Here is a 5872-nt window from a genome sequence, read left to right on the forward strand (position 1 = left end):
CATCTCGAGCTGTTAAAGAGAGATAAAAGAGTCAAAGTTAGTTAAAATAATAGCTAGTTAGTTAAGAATTCTGTTTTCAGTTAGTATATATACTACTTTGAGTATATATGCTCCAACAGAATTTTCTAGTGTAAATAGTATTGAAAAAAGTTGAAGTTAAAATAAGAACCTGTCTCACAATAAAAGAATCCAAATGATTTTTTATAACCTTTGCAATTAAATAGATAGTTGTAGAGATATTCTAAGTAGTAAATATAATGACAGAAATTAAATAATTAAATACCAAAATTTTTATTGTCAAAAAACTTTTAAAAGGGATAAAAAATTCACAGAATATAGTCTAGTAAAATCTTTCACTATTAAAATAACGAGTACATAATAAGTCTTTCTAGTAGCATTAGAGTATCTCAACAATCAATAAAATACATTATCAAAATTGATATAATCAATATAGACCCTCCACAAAATAGGTATCTCAAATCAGACAAAAGAGAAAATCATACAACTAATAAGTTATATCTTAATATTCATCTCTACACCGTGAACAACATACTAAAAATTTCATAAGAAATAAAGCAAGTTTACTAATTTAATAGAAGCACATTGAAACTGCCATTTTTTTCTTTTTCTTCTTCTCTTCGTCGATCTCTTCTCCTCTCCTCACTCTCTATATTGTGGGTCCACTTGAGTTTGGAGACCCACCAACACAAAACTTTTTTATTGTCTCAAATGAGGATAGGCTGTTCTACCAAATCCACTCTTTGTAAGAATTAAATTTCACTGCAGGCGTGACGGACCTACATTAAAGGAGGAGGGGGCATTTGCTCCCACAGAGTTTAAAAAAAACGAATACCTATATATATATATATATATATATATATATATATATATATATATATATATATATATATATATAGGATTTGTCAGTGAAAAAAACGTAAGAATGAGGAAACAATGAGATGGTCCTGATTTTTTTTGTCTATCAAAAAATCTCAATATTTAAATTGAGGATTCACACAGTAAAACTTATCTGATCTTTTAAATTTTTGAAATGTTCTCATTTTTAGTTGCGAATAAATTCCGAATTTTTTTCGGATATTTATTCCAATTGACTATTTCATATATATATATATATATATATATATATATATATATATATATATATATATATATATATATATATATATATATATATATATATATATATATACCTTTTATTATATTATATTTATCCAAAATAAAATATAAATACTTTTTTTGTGTTTTATGTTAAAAAATATTTTGTTAAACTTAACATTTAATAATAATTAAATTGTTAAATTTGATATAGTCTAAAAATAAAAATTAAAAGTTAAATAAATTCAAAAAATAGTAATAATTAATTTTATTATATTAGTTAATTAGTTGAAAATTAAATTAAAACTTAATTTTTTAATTAAATACAACTTAAATTATTAGTGACTTTTTAAAAAATATTTAACATAAAAAAACATATTATCTATATATTAATATACTCTATTAATAATTTATTATTAAAATGATTTTGATTATAGTAATTATTTTGAATAAAAGATTTATTTATACCATAAAACTATAATAAGTAGATTTTATACTTAAATATGAGATAATAAAAAGTAAAATAATTGTTTAAGAACATATATAGAAAAATAATATTTAATCATGTTAAAAATAAAAAAAGTCATTATAAATTATTTTTTATTATTTTGAATATTATACTGAGTGAAATTACCTTTTATTATTTTAAATACTATAATAAGTGATTGTGTGTATGTTTTTAATTCTTATCAATATGTATAGATAGTCCTAATTTAAAATTTTAAATATGTCTAAATAAATTTGGGTTGGTCAAGTGATTAGCTTAATCGCCCGCTTAAACAAGTGTTGGGAGTTCGAATTTCATTTCATGTGTGTAGTAACTCATTGGCTCTCTTAAATAAAACTTAAAGTCATGAAAGATTAGCTTTTAACTTATTGGGTATTGTGAAGAACCAAAAAAAAATATATCTATACCTAAATTTTATTATTTTTTGTCCCCACGACTAAATTTTTCTGGGTCTGTCACTGACTGCAGGTAAACTCTTAGTCATTATATTTTAAACCATTTATGATTTTGAAAATCGAACCAGACCAACCGATCGAATTGGCCCAACCGGGAACCACCACCAATTCTAATTCTGTTTGATAGATAAAACCGTTAATCTAAAAATCGTTTCAAAACTATTAAACCGACCGGTCAGACCAAACTAGAATCCGGTCGATTTTCGCTTTCATCCTTAAACGTCACCGTTTTCCGCTTCAAATTAGAAATAAAAAAGAACTAGCCACACCCTCTCTGTCCCTCACGCATTTGCTTCCCTCTCTCAAAGAAAACCATATCCTCCATCATTGCTCTCTTCTTCAAGCTGTGTCACTGCCGCCATCCTACCGCCGCTGTCGAATCTGGTCCAACCGTCATCCCGACTACTTTAGCGTTGTCGCAGCACATCTCTGCCGTCGCATCGCGTCACATATGCTTAAAGCAGTCGTTCCCACTACAACTCGTCTCGTGTTGTTCTTCCATCACGCTGCCACTATTCCACTGCATCGGCTCTGTTCCACCGCGATCCATCTCTCCTCTACTCCAGTTCTGCCATGCTACACCCTCCTAGGCTCAAACAATCGCAGCTTATTTCTCGAGCTCGGTCTTAGTCCTGGTCTTTGTCTACTTCATTGCACTCATGCCGCCGTTCGTCGTCGTCGTTAAGTGGCGAGAAAGAGAGAGAGAGAGAGAGAGAGAGAGAGAGAGAGAGAGAGAGAGAGAGAGAACACACTGCAAGGCGGAAAGAATGGGTGGAGGTCGCGGGAGGAGGCGACGTGAAGGGTAAAGCCATTGCTGCTTCCGCTATGTTTGAGCTCGAAAAGGGCCGCCAGAACTGCTACCTCTATCATGCTTTTCCATCATGCTGCCACTGATTTCATCTACTTCAAAATTATATTAAATTTGTGAATGTCCATTCTTTTTGAATGTGGTTACAAATAATAAAATTAGACATTATTTCTTTTATTGTGGTTTGGTCAGAATATCTTAGTAATATTAAGAAGCATTGATTTTGCTTATTATAGTTTTGGCCTGAATATGTGTCTTGTTCAAATTCCATGGTTTTATTACTGGCTCTTGAATGTTAGGTTTCTTTTTCTAATATGCTTAACATCATAATGATTTGGACTTTTTAATAAAATAGAAGGCAGAATGCTTGGTAAATGCTGCAATAGGCACAGTGCATAACAGATTGGCATCATTCATGTTAGTGCTACTTAGATTAAATTGTTGATTTTTGTTTTGTGGTGTGCTAAAAAATATTATGCTGAAGTCTTGATAATCATTGTTAATATCTGAAAAATTTTGTTATTTTTTGTTAAAAATGTGCTGAAACTTTGTTAAATTTTTTGCTGAAAATTTTGTTATAAGTTAGAATTTAAGTTTGTCAAGTTACTAGTGTCTTTAACTTTTATTTGTTCATTTTGATGATCGGTCTTTTGTTAAGGAAGGAATAAATTGGTCAACTTTATTTTTAATTCAACGAAGAAAAATGAATTGAATTAAGTCAATTGATGAGATCAAAGGTTATTAGTATATTTTGTGTCAATTTTTTTCGTTATTTATCTTTTGAGTTTGTACTTTGATAAGATTATAAGACTTTGGTTTATGTAGTATTTTAAATTTAGATGATATTTTAAAGTTGATATTAGACTGCCATTATATTTTGTATATTTATTTATATTTTATTTATTATTTTATTATAAAACAGTTATTCTAGTACGATTAAACCACGGTTGAACCAGTTAGACCAATGAACTAGTGAACCAGTAACTAAAACGATTCGATAACTGGTTCGATTTTTAGAACCTTGGAACCATTATCATCAGTATAGATCTTCTCAATTGCATATGACTTTACTTCAAGAGCTTAATGTATCCAATGATACCTCACCTCTATCTGCTTCGATCCAGAATGAAACATCAGATTCTTATTGAGATGGATAGCACTTTGGTTGTCACAAAATAACACAAACTTTTCTTTATCAGCCTAACTCTTGTAGAAATTTCTTCACCCAGAAGAGTTCCTTAGAAGATTCAACAACATCAATGTATTCTACCTCTATAGTAGATAAAGCAACACATTTCTAAAGTCAGGATTGCCACGACATAGCTCCCTCAACAAAATCCATCATGTAACTAGAAGTAGACTTTCTTGAATCAAGATCTCCATCCATATCTGCGTCTGTGTAACCATCCAACACAGATTAATCATTCCTAAAGTATAAACAAACTCTGGAAGTACTATTAAGGTATCTGAGAACCCACTTTATTACTTATCGGTATTCTTTACCGGGATTAGAGAGAAACCAACTAACAACTCCAATAACATGAGTAATATCCAGCCTGGTACAAATCATAGTATACATCAAACTGTCAACCGTGGATGTATATGGAATCTTCTTCATTTCTTCTTTTTCTTTTTCACTTGTAGGACATTGCTGCGAACTCAACTTGAAATGACTGGCAAGTGAAGTACTAACAGGTTTGGAATTATTTATCCTAAATCTCTATAAAACCTTCTCAATATACTTTTGTTGCGACAACCACAGTTTTTCATTCTTCCTATCACGAGTGATACTCATGCCAAGAATTTTTTTTGTAGGATCCAAATTCTTCATAGCAAAGGATTTATTCAAGTCTTTCTTAAAACTTTCAATCTTCTTAGTGTCATGACCAACAATCAGCATGTCATCAACATAAAGCAAGAGAATTATAAAGTCACCATCAGAGAATTTCTTGACATACAGGCAATGATCAAATAAGTCTTACTATACATATGAATTTTCATGAAGGAATCAAATTTCATGTACCTTTGTCTTGGTGATATCTTCAGCCCATATAAGTTCTTCTTCAACTTTCATACAAGATGCTCATTTTCTTTAATCTCGAAACTCTCTGATTGCTCCATATAAATTTATGTATCTATGTCACCATAAAAAATGCAGTCTTTACATTAAGTTGTTCAATCTATAAATTCAAGTTAGCTGCTAATCCAAGTACAACTTGAATAGAGGACATCTTCACAACTGAAAAAAAATTCTTCAAAATCAATACATTTCTTCTACTCAAAGCCTTTCACAACTAACCGAAATTTGTACCTTGGCCGTGAGATATTTTCATCCACTTTCAATTTGAACACCCATTTATTCTTGAATACTCTCTTACCCTTTGGCAGCATCACCAATTCAAATATATAATTCTCATGCAAGGATTTCATTTCTTCTTACATGACCTTCAACCAATATTCTTTATGCTCATCAGACATAGCTTCCTAGTAGCTCTCTGGCTCCCTAGTCTCAGTGTTCATCACATACACATGAGGATAGTATCATTCAAAAGGATGATACTCTCTAATAGATATTCTCAATTCATGCTCAACTGGTGGTTTAGGTGAAACTTCAACATCTGGTGAAACTTCTACATCTGGTGTAAAACCCGCGAAATTAATAAATAATTAACTAACAAAATAATTATTAATCAAATAAATTAGAAATATGAATTTTATAGTTTAATGAGATAGAGCTAATTAAAATAAAAATTTTGACACTAATTTTAAAGAATTGGGCCAAAGATTGGACCGAACGGGCCGAATTGGACGAATCAGGCCCGTATTAGGCTCAAGGCCCAACCCACTTCACCCACACTTAATGATTCAGCACACTCTCTCTCTCCCTCCATTAGCATTTCATGCTGGAAATGAGAAGAGAGGAAGGGAGGCACAAAACACTATTCACTCCTCTCTTCCGATGACTATAACTCGAGCTACAAAATT

This window comes from Arachis hypogaea, chromosome 10, assembly GCF_003086295.3.
Source record: "Arachis hypogaea cultivar Tifrunner chromosome 10, arahy.Tifrunner.gnm2.J5K5, whole genome shotgun sequence".
NCBI classification, from domain to species: Eukaryota; Viridiplantae; Streptophyta; class Magnoliopsida; order Fabales; family Fabaceae; genus Arachis; species Arachis hypogaea.